The following is a 16,923-nucleotide window of genomic DNA, read 5'->3' on the forward strand; positions in this document are numbered from 1 at the left end:
CCCTTCTCCCCTGCCCAAACCTTTTTCCCACTCTCCCTAACCCAGTCGCCTAATTCCTTTAATCATCTCCATCCACACATCTTCCACTCCTCCGGTTTCCAAGTTACTTATTTTTCCTATTCCCTTCCCTCCCCTCCCATCCATGTTCCATTCCACCTACTATCCATCCTTTTGGTTCCACCTTTCACTCCCCGTCCTACTTCCTTATCAGATTCCACATCTGTACCTTTAGTCTTCACAATTGGTCACTATTGCCACCCATCTTTCCCCCACTATACTCAACTCGCAATGACCACCCTCTCACCGGTATTTGCCCAATTCCCTCACCACTCTCCAGCAAATTTCTCTCCTCCATCAGTCGGAAAAAGGGTCCCAACCTAAAATGTCATCTGCCCATTTCCCTCCATAGAGGCCTCCTGGCCTGCTGCGTTCCTCCAGAAGTTTACTCATTGGCCTGAGCTTGTCATAACAATGCATGAGGTCACAGACTGAAAGGTCAGATTGGGAATGTGATAATAAATACAAGTTGTAGGCAACCAGAAGCTCAGTATCACTTCTACATGCTGAATGCAGTTGTTCCAGAAAATCATTCAATTGTAGTTTGGTTGGTTTGGTTTGTCCAATGTTGAGGCGGTCACATTATGAACACCAAATGCAGTACACTGGATTGAAAGAGGTGCAAGAAAATCAATAGCCAATAGACAATAGGTGCAAGAGAAGGCCATTCAGCCCTTCGAGCCAGCACCGCCATTCAATGTGATCATGGCTGATCATCCCCAATCAGTACCCCGTTCCTGCCTTCTCCCCATATCCCCTGACTCCGCTATCTTTAAGAGCCCTATCTAGCTCTTTCTTGAAAGTATCCAGAGAACTGGCCTCCACCGCCTTCTGCGGCAGAGAATTCCACAGACTCACAACTCTCTGCGAGAAAAAGTGTTTCCTCGTCTCCGTTCTAAATGGCTTACCACTTATTCTTAAACTGTGGCCCCTGGTTCTGGACTCCCCCAACATCGGGAAAATGTTTCCTGCCTCTAGCGTGTCCAAACCCTTAACAATCGTATATGTTTCAATTATATTCCCTCTCATCCTTCTAAACTCCAGAGTGTACAAGCCCAGCCGCTCCATTCTCTCAGCATATGTCAGTCCCGCCATCCAGGGAATTAACCTTGTAAACCTACGCTGCACTCCCTCAATAGCAAGAATGTCCTTCCTCAAATTAGGAGACCAAAACTGCACACAATACTCCAGGTGTGGTCTCACTAGGGCTCTGTACAACTGCAGAAGGACCTTTTTGCTCCTATACTCAGCTCCTCTTGTTATAAAGCCCAACATGCCATTCGCTTTCTTCACTGCCTGCTGTACCTGCATGCTTACTTTCATAGACTGATGAACAAGGACCCCCAGATCCCGTTGTACTTCCCCATTTCCCAACTTGACACCATTTAGACAGTAATCTGCCTTCCTGTTTTTTATACCAAAGTGGATAACCTCACATTTATCCACATTAAATTTAATCTGACATGCATCTGCCCACTCTCCCAACCTGTCCAAGTCACACTGCATTATCTTAGCATCCTCCTCACAGTTCACACTGCCACACAGCTTTGTGTCATCTGCAAATTTGCTAATGTTACTTTGAATCCCTTTATCCACATCATTGATGTATATTGTAAATTGTTGCAGTCCCAGCACCGAGCCTTGCGGTACCTCACTAGTCACTGCCTGCCATTCTGAAAGGGACCTGTTAATCCCTACTCTTTTTTTCCTGTCTGCCAACCAATTGTCTATCCATGTCAACACTCTACCCCCAATACCATGTACCCTAATTTTGCCCACTAATCTCCTATGTGGGACCTTATCAAATGCTTTGTAAAAGTCTAGGTACACTACATCCACAGACTCTCCCTTGTCCATTTTCCTAGATACATCCTCAACAAATTTTGAAGATTATTCAAGCATGATTTCCCCTTCATTAATCCATGCTGACTCAGACCAATCCTGTTACTGCTATCCAAATGAGCGCCTATTTCATCTTTTATAATTGACTCCAGCATCTTCCCCACCACCAATATCAGGCTAACTGGTCTATAATTCACTGTATTCTCTCTCCCGCCTTTCTTAAAAAGTGGGACAACATTAGCTACCATCCAATCCACAGGAACTGATCCTGAGTCTTAACTAATTTTTTTCCTCTTCACATACCTAAAGAAACATTTACAATCCTCCTTTATATTCTTGGCTAGTTTACCTACGTACCTCATCTTTTCTCCCCGTATTGTCTTTTTGGTTATCTTCTGTTGCTCTTTAAACATTACCCAATCTTCTTGCTTCCCGCTCATCTTTGCTACGTTGTACTTCTTCTCTTTTATTTTTATACTGTCCCTGACGTCCCTTGTCAGCCACGGTCTTCCCTTACTCCCCTTGGAATCTTTCTTCCTCCTAGGAATTAACTGATCCTGCACCTTCTGTATTATTCCTAGAAATACCTGTCATTGGTGTTCCACTGTCATCCCTGCTAGTGTATCTTTCCAGTCAACTTTGGCCAGCTCCTCCCTCATGGCCCCATAGTCCCCTTTATTCAACTGTAATACTGACACCTTGGATCTCCCTTCCTCCCTCTCCAATTGTAGATTAAACCTGACTATATTATGGTCACTACCTCCTAATGGCTCATTAGCCTCAACTTCCTTTATCAAATCCGATTCATTACATTACACTAAATCCAGAATTGCCTTCTCCCTGGTAGGCTCCAATACAAGCTGCTCTAAGAATCCTTCACGAAGGCACTCTGCAAAGTCCCTATCTTGGGGTCCAGCACCAACCTGATTTTCCCAGTCTACCTGCATGTTGAAATCTTCCATAACAACCACAGCATTACCTTTACTACATGCCAATTTTAACTCCTGATTCAACTTGCACCCGATGTCCAGGCTACTGTTTGGGGGCCTGTAGATAAGTCCCATTAGGGTCTTTTTACGCTTACAATTCCTTAGTTCTATCCATACTGACTCCACATCTCCTGTTTCAATTTCACCCCTTGCAAGGAACTGAATTTCATTTCTCACCAACAGAGCTACCCCACCCCCTCTGCCCACCTGTCTGTCTTTTCGATAGGAGGTATACCCTTGAATATTCAGTTCCCAGCCCTGGCCCTCTTGCAGCCATGTCTCTGTAATTCCCACAACATCATACTTGCCAATTTCTAACTGAGCCTCAAGCTCGTCCACTTTATTTCTTATACTTCGCGCATTCATATACAACACTTTGACCTCCGTATTCACGTCCCCCCTCACACCGCTCGCAATTGGCCCTGACTTTTCTTTTTTATCCCTTCTTGAACTTTCCTTCCTATTAATTCGAGAATCTTTTGTAATTTTTCCTGTAGTCACTACCCCTTCAACTCCATCTTTATACTCCCAATTTGTCAATCCCTCCCCCCCACTATTTATTTTATATCACCACTTGTCCAGGGAGAACTTTTTATGACCCTGATGATGGGCAGGGAAAAGGTGAAGGTACAGGCGTTGCATATCCTGAGGTTGCAAAAGGAAGTTTTATAATACAGGGTGTGGTTGGTGTGGACTAAAAATAGACCATGGAGTCATGAGTGGAGTAATCCCTTTGAAAATGTTTACATTAACTGCCGTGCCACCATGCTGCTCACCTTCTGCAATTATTTTGTGATATCTTGAGCCTAGCACTAGGGAGCAAATATACCATTCTGAATCCTCTCTGAGACCATAAAAATGTCAGTCTACTCACCTAACTACAGAATCTCCCAACAACTATGAATCATTGGTTTGGATGATATCAGCAGCAGCAGCAGCAGCAGCAGCAGCAGTAGCAGCAGCAGCAGCAGCAGCAGCAGCAGCAGCAGCAGCAGCAGCAGCAGCAGCAGCAGCAGCAGCAGCAGCAGCAGCAGCAGCAGCAGCAGCAGCAGCAGCAGCAGCAGCAGCAGCAGCAGCAGCAGCAGCAGCAGCAGCAGCAGCAGCAGCAGCAGCAGCAGCAGCAGCAGCAGCAGCAGCAGCAGCAGCAGCAGCAGCAGCAGCAGCAGCAGCAGCAGCAGCAGCAGCAGCAGCAGCAGCAGCAGCAGCAGCAGCAGCAGCAGCAGCAGCAGCAGCAGCAGCAGCAGCAGCAGCAGCAGCAGCAGCAGCAGCAGCAGCAGCAGCAGCAGCAGCAGCAGCAGCAGCAGCAGCAGCAGCAGCAGCAGCAGCAGCAGCAGCAGCAGCAGCAGCAGCAGCAGCAGCAGCAGCAGCAGCAGCAGCAGCAGCAGCAGCAGCAGCAGCCGCCTGGGATTAACATATCTTATGTGCGTGCCTTTTTGCTTGTTGTTTGAAAATCTCTCCCACTGGAAGAAACTTATCATGTTACTTTGCTGTCTTCCTATCTAATTAGCTTAGAATGATTCCACTGCAGAATTGTTGTATTAGGATGCATAAAAGTTATTTGAAATCCACATCTATCTAATTCATTCTCACATCATTAAATTAACTTAATTTCATCCCTCTTATTCTATGATTTACATTTTAGGGTTAATTAGAGATATAATTATAACAGTCTGAAGTTGGATCTCAACCCGAAACGTCATCCATCCTTCGCTACAGACATGGCGAGTTACTCCAGCAGTTTGCGTCTGTCTTAAATTTTATTCAAAATGTAAGACACGGCTTACATAATCAAAGGGAAAATGAGTTTGCAGGAATTCATCAAATTGTGATAGAAGTGAACTTAAGTAAATAAAGACAGTGTAATTCTGCTTCGTCTTTCTGTTTATAGAAAGCTGCTTCAGGTCAGGAATTAACCAATTGAACAATTGCTGCATTGTAACTGGGATATGTGTTTCCTACTTTAAAAAACAACAGAATGAAGCTCTTTACAGTTATAGCAAGACTTTTTTACTATTGCATTCCATCTCACTGCCTATAAAAGTCACATTCATTTTGCTCCCTGACTGGTTGCAGTACCTGTACATGATCAATTCCTTTGTTTCGCCTGTGAAGACATTTTGATCTCCGATCCACGTCAATCGACTTACATGCAACCTGCTTATAATAGCTTACACACTTTGCAGCCTCCTCACAACTTATTTTTCCACCTATCTTTGAATTCTAAGCAAATCTGAATATAACACACTCCATCAAATTCATAAATAAGAATATAAATAAATAAGGACCCACCACCCATCCTTGAGGCAGCCCATTAGTTATAGCTTGCAAAATGGAAAATATCCTTGTGCTTTGTTTTCTGTAATCAATCAATGTTAATCAATCTTTTCTCCATATCAATATGTTACCTTCTGCTCCAGAAGCCCTTTAATGTGCAACTTAAAAAGTATCTTTTGGATGTCCATGTGCACTCTGTCCACTGACTGGCTTTTACCTATTCCCTTCTACAACAAATTATAATAGGCTTGTTCAACTCAATTACTCTCTTCCATAAAGATGGCTGAATTCTGCCTACTGATGCTCTGCATTTGTAAATTCTCTATTATCACTTATTTAACAGTGCATTCCTGATTTTTCTGGCAATTGATGTTGCCAATAAGGAAATATATAATTTATCTACCATTTCATTATTATATTGCATTTGTAGTGGCCTGCTTTTTCATTCAATTCCCATTTATCTCCGCAACAACCTCTAGGCCATCGGATTCTGATGATTTATTAGACGTTTGTCTCATTGCATGTTCTTCAGATCTCCATTAACATCAATTGATTTAGGTTCTACATTCTATTTTGTTACTTGGTTACCTGCTATTCTTGGTATGCTTTCTTATGTGCCTTCTACATGAAAACCGATTAACTAAATTTATCTTCCACTTCCATATTCTCCATCATGATTCTCCTGTCTTGTCTTCTGAATGAGTAACGTTCAATTTTGAATATTTTCTGTATTATCACAACCACAACCTGGCACTACACGTTTATAAATACATGTGGACTTACACACGCGCACACGAATGAAATGAGAAGTTAATTTAATGATATGAGAATGAAGTAGTGTGTGTGTGTGTTAGTTGGCTCTAGAGCTCTAAAGAGGTTGTTGCAGGGACAAGTAGGAAGTAAATGAAAAAGCAGGCTACTCCTTATGCCAGATAAGAATAAGGAAATAAGAATACAGTGACAGGCACAAAGGCACAAGGCACACAAACACCCCACCCCTTGGGATATAAAATGCAAGAGGAATGTGTACAGTAAATGGCAGGATCTTGAGGAGCATTGATGGGCAGATATTGAGGTGCAAATCCATAGCTACCTGAAACTGGCAACATAAGTGATAGGGTGATAAAAAAAAAATATGCAGCATTCTTGCCTTCATTGGTAGGGGCATTGGATACAAAGGTTGGGAAGTCATGATGGAGCTGTATAAAATGTTAGTAAGACCACATTGGAGAATTATATGCAGCTCTGTCTTCAAACTCTAGGAAGGATGTAGAGGCATTGGAGCGAGTACAGAAGAGGTTCATCGGTGTGATTCCTGGTTTGAAGTGTACTAGCTATAAGGTTCTTTTCTCTGGAACATTAGATGCAGTAGGGTGACCTTATTGAATTATATAAAACTATTGGAAGCATAGACAGAGAAGATAGCCAGGGTCATTTTCTTAGGATGTGAATCACAAATACTAGTAAAAGTTTAAAGGAGATTTGTGAGTCAAGTTTTTATGCAAAGAATGGTGGTGCCTTGAATGAGCTGCTGATGAAGTGGTAGAAGCAGATACAAAGCAACATTGATGAGATATTTAGACAGACAGATGAACAGACAGGAAATAGAATCATACAAACCATGTACAGCCAGGTGGAATTTGTTTAAATTAGCATCATGATCTATGCAGACATGGTGGAACAAAGGGCCTATTTCTGTGCTATACTATTTTATCTTCTATGTTCCAGAGGGGGAGTAGAAATACACATAAGAGGGAAATCAGGAAGGCAAAATGGATATAAGAGATAGGCAGAAAAGGTAAAAGAAAATCCAAGTAATTTTTTGACTATAGTGTGACCAGTTGTGTCTCCAGTTTCATGATCTGCACTATTGTTATCTACCTACATATTGATTTTCTGAGTGAATGTTCTTTGCTTTCTATGGTCATTATCCCATCATATATTTTCAGAGCTGTCCCTCCTCTTTCTCCACTTTCCTATATCAGGATTAATCATCCTGAAATATCTAAATATCAATCTTCGTCACTTTGTAACCATGTTTTTCCTTAATGGCCACTGGATGGTAAACATTTATTCCGTTGGTGCCAACAGTTCTGTTATGAATGCTGCATGAATTCCATTAAAAAGCCTTCAATTTTGCCCTTTTATAATTTCCTGCTATGACTCTAATTGGAGATATAATCTCATGCTTGTATGTTCTGCTCCTTCCTTATTAGCATTATCCATTTCACTACCCTGCAGCATCTGGTTGTTCTTACACATGTTTCCAGCAAATAATTTTGACAATGTGTAAGATCTTTGCATGAGGCTTCTCCGTCTCGGCACATCATGCCCACATACCTGCCTCACTCAAGTCTATCTATCCGTCCCTGATTATTATCCAAATTCAGGATTTATCACTGGAGTTTCTCAATCAATTCACCATTTCCAAAATATTCTATTGAACAGTTGTGAGGAATTGTTATTCATCCCATTTTTCAAGAATATTTTGTTTTTGTGAAACCTTTATTGCTGATCCTACATCATGACTTAATAGGACTTTTCATTACACTTATATTGTACCAATAAAGAAAACTTAGGACATGGCAAACACATAAAAGCGAAGATTGATTGCAGCCAATCATATTTGAAAATACTTTTGATTGCATTTAATGTAATGCAGTCAGAAATTGGAGCAATGGATTAATTTAAGTGCAACATTTTAACTTAAGCTATCTATTCAAGCAGTCCTTTGTCAGTTCTTATGTGCACACAATTGTAGCCAGCTATAAATCAAACTCATTAAAAATAATACTTAAATAATAACATATTGAAAAAAAAATTCCTCTTATTAGTGAATGTTTCTGGTGTCTTAGAGTCAAGTCAAGTCAAGTTTATTTGTCACATACACATACGAGATGTGCAGTGAAATGAAAGTGGCAATGCTCGCGGACTTTTGTGCAAAAGACAAACAACAAAACAACCAAACAAATTATAAACACAATCATAACACACATATTCTTTTACATAATAAATAATGGAAGGAAAAACGTTCTGTAGAGTTAGTCCCTGGTGAGATAGGCGTTTACAGTCCGAATTGCCTCTGGGAAGAAACTCCTTCTCAACCTCTCCGTTCTCACCGCATGGCAACGGAGGCGTTTGCCTGACCGTAGCAGCTGGAACAGTCCGTTGCAGGGGTGGAAGGGGTCTCCCATGATTTTGTTTGCTCTGGAGTTGCACCTCCTGTTGTATAGTTCCTGCAGGGGGGTGAGTGAAGTTCCCATAGTGCGTTCGGCCGAACGCACTACTCTCTGCAGAGCCTTCTTGTCCTTGGCAGAGCAATTCCCAAACCAGATGGTAATGTTCCCGGACAAGATGCTTTCCACCGCCGCTGCGTAGAAGCACTGGAGGATCCTCGGAGACACTCTGAATTTCCTCAATTGCCTGAGGTGGTAAAGGCGCTGCCTTGCCTTACTCACGAGTGCTGAGGCGTGTGATGCCCATGTCATATCCTCAGAGATGTGGACTCCCAGATATTTAAAACAGTTCACCCTATCCACAGGATCCCCATTTATCCTCAATGGAGTGTGCGTCCTCGGATGATGTGCCCTCCTAAAGTCCATGATCAGCTCCTTCGTTTTTTTGATGTTCAAGAGGAGGCTGTTATCCTGGCACCAGAGTGCTAGATCAGCCACCTCCTCCCGGTAGGCCTTCTCATCATTGTCTGAGATCAGGCCCACCACCACAGTGTCATCAGCAAACTTAATTATTGAATTGGAGCTGAACCTAGCCACACAGTCATGTGTGTACAGGGAGTACAATAGGGGGCTGAGGACACAACCCTGGGGCGATCCTGTGCTCAGGGTGAGGGACTCCGATGTATTCCCTCCCATCTTGACTACCTGGGGCCTGGCAGTGAGAAAGTCCAGGACCCAGGCACAGAGGGAGGTGTTAAGCCCCAATTCCGTTAGCTTCCCGGCCAGTCTGGTGAGGACTATCGTGTTGAAGGCTAAACTGTAGTCTATGAACAGCATCCTCACGTAGCCCCCCTTCTGGCTGTCCAGATGGGAGAGAGTGGTGTGCAAGACCTGGGAGACCGCATCGTCCGTGGACCTGTTCGGACGGTATGCGAACTGCAACGGGTCCATGTTCCGAGGGAGGAAGGCGCAGATGTGATTCTTCACCAGCCTCTCAAAGCATTTCATGACTACCGAGGTAAGGGCCACCGGACGGTAGTCATTCAGACAGGCTGGGGAGGCATTTTTTGGTACCGGTACAATGATGGATTTTTTGAAGCAGGCAGGGACCACGGACTTGTCCAGGGAGAGGTTGAATATTGTAGTGAGCACTGGAGCTAGCTGCGTAGCACAGGACTTGAGTACTTGCCCCGAGATGCCATTAGGGCCTGCAGCTTTTCTTGTGTTCACCCGTGTCAGTGCCCTCCTCACGTCGTGCTCGGACAACGAGAATGTGTGCACATTCCTCCCTTCAGCTTCGGTAGCCAGCCCGCTGGCGGTATTGTCGATAGTCGGCAGACCTGGAGTGGTGTTGCCCCTCTCGAAACGAGCGTAAAAGGAGTTCAGGTCGTCAGCTAGGGAGGTGCCGGCACTTGCGGGTGAGGGTGGGGTGCTTCGGTAGTTGGTTACAATCCGTAGCCCCTGCCACAGGCTTCTGGTGTCCTGCTGCTCCATCTGTAACTCCATCTTGTCCCTGTACCTTCTCTTTGCGTCCTTCACCGCCCTTCGCAGTCGGTAGGACTCTGCCTTGTAGACGTCCATGTTTCCTGATGCCAGGCCCGAGTTGTAGGCAGCGGTGCGAGCATTCAGGGCCACACGAACAGACCTGTCTACCCAGGGTTTTTGGTTCGGAAAGGTGCTTACCCTTACCGTGGGGTCGATGTTGTCGGTTACTGTTGCGATGAAGTCCGTGACTGCTTCCGCGACTCACTGGCGTCACTGGAACTTGCTTCGAACATATTCCAGTCGACATCACTCAGTGCTTCTTGCAGCATGGCCTCTGACTGGTCGGACCGCCGCTTTACGTCCCTCGTCTCTACCGCTTCCCGAACTATCCTCTGTTTATTCTCCGGCAACAGGGAAATAGCATCGTGGTCAGATTTTCCTAGGGGAGGGAGTGAAACGGCCTTGTAGCCTTTCCTGAACGGTGTGTAGCAGTGGTCCAAAGTTCTCTCCCCCCTGGTGGCACACGTGATGTGTTGGTAGAAGTTCGGCATGACCTTCTTGAGATTTGATTTATTAAAATCTCCAGCCACCACCATAGCCGCATCCGGGTACTAGAGCTCAGATTAGCTGGATATTCTTTCTGTTGACAATTTTTTTTTAAGTAATTGTTTATTGATTTTGTCAGGGCAAAATGAGACACTTTTCCTCAATTCTGCAATAGTCATTAATCATTGCCAGTGAAAAATCAGGATGCACAGAGGGGAGAGCTTAGTAACATGTTGCTAAAACATCAATATCTTCCTCAATATCAGCAAAATGAAGGAGCTAGTTGTTGATTCCAAGAAATTCGGTGCTTACAGGTCTTAGTCAACATCAATGGTGCAAAAGTGGAGATGGTTGCGTGCATTAAGATGCTAGATGTAAACATCACCAACAATATATTCTGGACCAACCACAATGAAGCGATGGCCAAGAAAGCAGACTAATGTCTTTACTCCCTCAGAAGAGTAAAGGCATTTGACAATGATTCTAACCAATTTCTGAAGATATGCTGGAGAAAACATCATACCAGGATGCATCACAACTTGGTTTGATAACGGCTCTACACAAGATGGAGAGTTGTGAATGTAACCCAGTCCATCACACAAACCAGCCTCTCCCTCAATCCCCCATTGACTTCATCCGCACCTCACATTGCTTCACAAATATAGCCAGCACAACCAAGGGCAATTTAAACCATGGTTATTTCCTCTGCAATGCTCTCTTGTTGAGCCAAAGGTTACAAAACCTTGAAAGCACATATTACTAAATTCAGAAATAATTTGTTTCCTGCTGTTATCAGACTACTGAACCTATCTCATTGTGACCCCTGCAGTTTTTTTATTTGCACTCACCGCAAGCTGCAATGTTTGTAAACACGCTATTCTGAACGAATGAATGAAAATAAAGGAATTATTATTTTTGTGTTATAGATAAAAACTGTCGATTAACTAGTTGAAATGGTTTAAATTGTTTCCATAAGTCCTCCTGAAAAAGCAACAACTTAATTATTAAATAAATGATGCAATGCTGACCCAACAGATTTTTGTTAAGCAGCAGATGAACTACTGAATTTACCCATAAGATGAAATGTTGTTTACCCAGCAGAGTGGGGTCATAAAGCTTGATTCAGTTCTTGTCATGATTTATTGCATCATGCTGGGATGACAAAAGAAGATCAGCGTGGAGAATACTGATAAGCAAAGGCAGTTTGAAATCAGAAGGAGGTGCTGTTAGGATTCTTGAAGAATATTGAGGTGGATAAATCCCTCGAGCCTGATGGGATCTTTCCCAGGTTATTAAGAGAGGCAAGAGAGGAGATTGCAGGAGCCTTGGCAAAGATTCTAGCTAATAAGTCTGAAGAAGGGTTTCGGCCCGAAACATTGCCTATTCCAGTCTGAAGAACGGTTTTGGTCCAAAACATTGCCTATTTGCTTCGCTCCATAGATGCTGCCTCACCCGCTGAGTTTCTCAAGTACTTTTCTCTACAAATTATGAGCAAACATGGCTTTCCACTCAACAAGGTTGGTCAGATGGAGCATTCCTGCAGTGACACTGTGTTTCCTGTTTTTATGAGTGACTAGACCAAGTGCAGACCCGTTGGGTCTGCTCCCCCAATGGTGTGATCCCCCAACCCAATATTCCGCCATGCACCCGTCTCCTCCATTGGAACTGAGCCCGTTCCCAAATGTAAGATTGCAGCCCTCCCCTTCCTGCTGCAGCAGTGAAAAGTTCAGTGTTCCTCTCTTGCAACTTTGTTTCGAAGTGTGTTGGAAGCTGACATGTAAATGGAGAAGCCTATTTATTTTTGAAATACATGGGGGTGGGGGGGGGGGGGGGGGAGAAGGATTTGATTAAAAACATGTACTTCAAGACGACGAAATGAAATGAGGAGCGGATACTTAGAAAGAAAAGCGAAATCTCTACCGAAATGGAAAATATCTCGGAGATTGAGCGTCTGAATTGGGCGTGGCAATGAATCAAAGGAAGAAATGCAGCCGGACGGCAGGCGGACGGCAGGCGGACTGATTTGAGTTTTATATATATACTAGACCAAGTGCAGACCCGTTGGGTCTGTTTCCCCAACAGCGTTTGCGGGGGGGGGGGGGGGGGGGGGGGGGATGCGGCATCACACTCAAATTAACCACCCCCCAAACTCACAGGTGGGGGGAGGGGGGGGGGGTGGGAGAGTGAGAGGAGGGGAGGGAGGGGAGAGGAGGAGGAGGAAACATGACAGATTTTGGAGGGAAAAGAGAGCGGAAGGGGGGGTGAGGGGGGGGGTGGGGAGAGCGATGTGGGCTGGGGGGGGGATGGGGAAGGATGGGGGAGGGAGGGAGAGGGGTGGAGGGAGAGACGGGAAAGAGTTGGGAGGGAGCGGGAGGAGGAGAAGGGTAGGGAGAAGGGGGCGGGTGGAAAGAGGGAAGGGGGGTGGGGTAGAGAGGGAAGGGGGGTGAGGGAGAGAGGGAGAGGGGTGAGGAGAGGGAGAGGGGTGAGGAGAGGGAAACATAGAAATTAAGTGCAGGAGTAGGCCATTCGGCCCTTCGAGCCTGCACCACCATTCAATATGATCATGGATGATCATCCAACTCAGTATCCTGTACCTGCCTTCTCTCCATACCCCCTGATCCCTTTAGCCACAAGGGCCACATGTAACTCCCTCTTAAATATAGCCAATGAACTGGCCTCAACTACCTTCTATGGCAGAGAATTCCAGAGATTCACCACTCTCTGTGTGAGAAATGTTTTTCACATCTCGGTCATAAAGGATTTCCCCCTTATCCTTAAACTGTGACCCCCTGTTCTGGACTTTCCCAACATCTGGAACAATCTTCCTGCATCTAGCCTGTCCAACCCCTTAAGAATTTTGTACGTTTCTATAAGATCCCCCCTCAATCTTCTAAAATCTAGCGAGTACAAGCCAAGTCTATCCAGTCTTTCTTCATTTGAAAGTCCTGACATCCCAGGAATCAGTCTGGTGAACCTTCTCTGTACTCCCTCTATGGTCTGTTTCCCCAACGGCGAAGAGGGGAGGGAGGAGGAGGAAATGGGATAGATTTGGGAGTGAAAGGAGAGCAGGGTAGGGGGTGAGGGATGGGGATAGAGCTTTGGGGGATAATGTCCTTCCTCAGATTTGGAGACCAAAACTGTACGCAATACTCCAGGTGTGGTCTCACCAAGACCCTGTACAACTGCAGTAGAACCTCCCTGCTCCTATACTCAAATCCTTTTGCAATGAAAGCTAACATACCATTCGCTTTCTTCACTGCCTGCTGCACCTGCATGCCTACCTTCAATGACTGGTGTACCATGACACCCAGGTCTCGCTGCATCTCCCCCTTTCCCAATCGGCCACCATTTAGATAATAGTCTGCTTTCCCGTTTTTGCCACCAAAATGGATAACATCACATTTATCCACATTATACTGCATCTGCCAAACATTTGCCCACTCACCCAGCCTATCCAAGTCACCTTGCAGTCTCCTAGCATCCCCCTCACAGCTCCCCCCCTCTCCATACCCCCTGATCCCTTTAGCCACAAGGGCCACATCTAACTCCCTCTTAAATATAGCCAATGAACTGGCCTCCACTACCTTCTGTGGCAGAGAGTTCCAGAGACTCACCACTATCTGTGTGAAAAATGTTTCCCTCATCTCAGTACTAAAGGATTTCCCCTTTATCCTTAAACTGTGTCCCGCGTGTCCTGGACTTCCCCAACATCTGGAACAATCTTCCTGCATCAGACAAATGCAAATCAGAAATGACAGTTAGTGAAGAATTTGAATAATCGCTGAGCATTCTCTATGGCAACAATGTATTTGAACATTGGGCATTGTGACATCACACGATGGAATGTTCACCATGGGCTGGGCTCCTGCAAAGGCATATGTAAATGAATCCATTCCGATTGGCCATCTGTGAGCATCGGGCATTGTGACATCACACGATGGAACGTTCACAGGAGGCTGCTTGTGTGGGTGAGAATCCAGTTTCTTTTTGAAATATTGAGGTGGTGGGGGGGGGGGGGGGGGGGGGGTAGGATTTGATTAAAAAAGCGTACTTAAACACGACGAAATGTAACGAGGAGCGGATACTTAGAAAGAAAAGCGAAATCTCTACCGAAATGGAAAAGACGTCGGCGATCCTGCGTCCGGTTTCGGAGTTGCGGAGCGTCAAAGGAAGAAACGCGGCGGACGCCGTACGGCGGCAGGCGGACTGATTTGAGTTTTATATATATAAAGATAGATAGATAGATAGATAGATAGATGATGATTTGGAGGTCTTCTGTGATGCTTAGCTTGTGTATAGCTTTGCACGTTTAAGAGAAGGGTTCACCTGCAACTGAGGTGAAAGCGATTGCTTATTTCTGGAAGGAATTCTTTATGTTATCATATTTGAAATGCAGCAGACTTCAGAGGACTGATATTGGTGAAAGAGTATTTTAGAAGTATCTCAATATTGGTCACTGAGTCAACAGGGTACCATCAGTGCAAGTTAGGTAAGTGGGAATGCGTATTTTCTGACAATTCTGTCGTTTTTGTTATTAACAGCAGTCTGTTCAACCAAGTGGACTGCTGTACCTACTGTACTGTGTTGGAGGTCCTACATTGGAGGTCCCTCAGTCACAGCAGCTTGAGTTCTACATTTCTCAACTGGAGCATTAGCTAGAATGTTTAAGAAGGAACTGCAGATGCTGGAAAATCGAAGGTAGACAAACGTGCTGGAGAAACTCAGTGGGTGCAGCAGCATCTATGGAGCGAAGGAAATAGGCAACGTTTCGGGCCGAAACCGTTCTTCAGACTGGAATAGGCAATGTTTCAGGCCAAAACCCTTCTTCAGCCTCATCATTTCCCTGTCTGGATTAAGCTGCAGTGGTCCTAGTCCCAGAAGCCAAATGCTGATTGTTGTGATCTTGCACAACAGGACCATTAGAGTGAAAATACCTAGCACTGGGCCCCAAAATGCCTTGACTGCTGGTTAATCCACAACTGCATTCAAATTGAAAAGCAATTAGAATTATTGATTAATTTCAGAATTATTAAAAATAAATCATATTCAAAGTATAACTATTTAGCAGGATCAAAGACCTAGAGGGTGGATTTGACACCAAAGCATGACAACTCTGCATGTGATCTCAGTGGCTCACATTTGTTGGTGATGACTATTGTCTGGTACCTGTGTAGAATGAATGTTAAATGCACCTCTCAAATGTTAAGGATGTACTACTGATCTCCCAATCTAGCTCAATGGAGTTCTTGCACTTTTTTAATATGCATTTTCTCTCTAGCTGTAACACCATATTCTGTGATCTGTTTTATTTCTTTTTTTGCACTGCCTGTTATACTCATGCATGTTATGATTGCATTATGTATAGTATGATTTTCCTGAATAGTTTGAAAACAAAGTTTTTCACTATACAGTAAATCCTCATTATAACAGACTATACAGGGGGGAAATGATGTGCGTTATTGCCGATTGTCCATTATAACTGAGAAAGGTATTATCATTGTATTGTATGCAGTTGAAACAAAGAATTGCAAAGCTGATGGTAAATACACAAAAGGACACAAAGTGCTGGAGTAACACAGTGGGTCAGGCAACACCACCGGAGAACATGAATAGGTGACGTTGGGACCCTTCTTCAAACTGCTTCAGTCTGCTAAGTTTCTCCAACATCTTGTATCTTTTCACCTTAGAACTAGGCGCTGATGCCACTGGTCTGAACCTCCTCTGAGAGCCTTTCTTCACAGGTTGATGTGGCTGTTGTTGCAGCTCACTCTGTAGCCCTGAGGACGGCGCTACCTTCAGGCCGCTGCCAATGATAGGACGTGCTCTGTTAATTATAGGACAGGGCTCCCTTCCCTGTTACCTGCTGCCACTTCCAAGGTTTAGTCTGTCAGCGACTCCGGGAGAGAAGGAGGAGGCGGTAGAGGTGGAGGGAGGGGCGGGGAGGCTGAGTGGACAGCTTGATGGGAAAAGGAGGTGGACAAAGAGAAAGGAAGATGTGGCAGCTGGTGAGAGGGGAGAGATCCCCATGGTGACCAAGGGCATCTGGTCGGTGGTGGCAAGCTGAACACAGTGCTATCCCCAGGGGCTACAGAGTGAGCCACAACAACATATGCTTCAACTGGAACATGCGGTGGGTGAAGAAAGGTTCTCTGGCGCATGTTGCGAGTCAGGCGGGGGCCCTCGGAAGCCTGCACTAAGTGGCTGAGGTGGTGTGAGTTGGGGGTCTGTCCGCTATAACCAAAATCCATTATAAAGGGGTTTGGTAAAACGAGGATTTACTGCATGTTGGTCAAGTTAGCATAATAAACCAATATCAATAGAATAGCTAGTTAAAAGATTTGGAGTGAATACAATAATAGTTAAAACATATAAAATATTAAATATATTCAAACTAGCAAATTAATACATATAAACTGATTTAAATAAAAGAAGTTAAATTCCTTTAAACTTGCCTATCTTTTTTAGAACTGTTCCCCTCCACTGGAATGAATTAAAACATTGAACCTTCAGTCAGTCTATTGTGAACAAGCAGAGTGATTGCAATTGGCATTTTT

General features: G+C 44.5%; 1 protein-coding gene across 2 annotated transcripts in view; it reads left to right on the forward strand.

The window, feature by feature from the left end:
- The window catches only part of LOC129698001 (glypican-5-like), a 615,705-nt gene that overhangs the window by 347,648 nt on the left and 251,134 nt on the right, over positions 1-16,923 (forward strand). The window lies entirely within an intron of this gene.

Source organism: Leucoraja erinacea, chromosome 6 (assembly GCF_028641065.1).
Source record: "Leucoraja erinacea ecotype New England chromosome 6, Leri_hhj_1, whole genome shotgun sequence".
Classification (NCBI taxonomy): Eukaryota; Metazoa; Chordata; class Chondrichthyes; order Rajiformes; family Rajidae; genus Leucoraja; species Leucoraja erinaceus.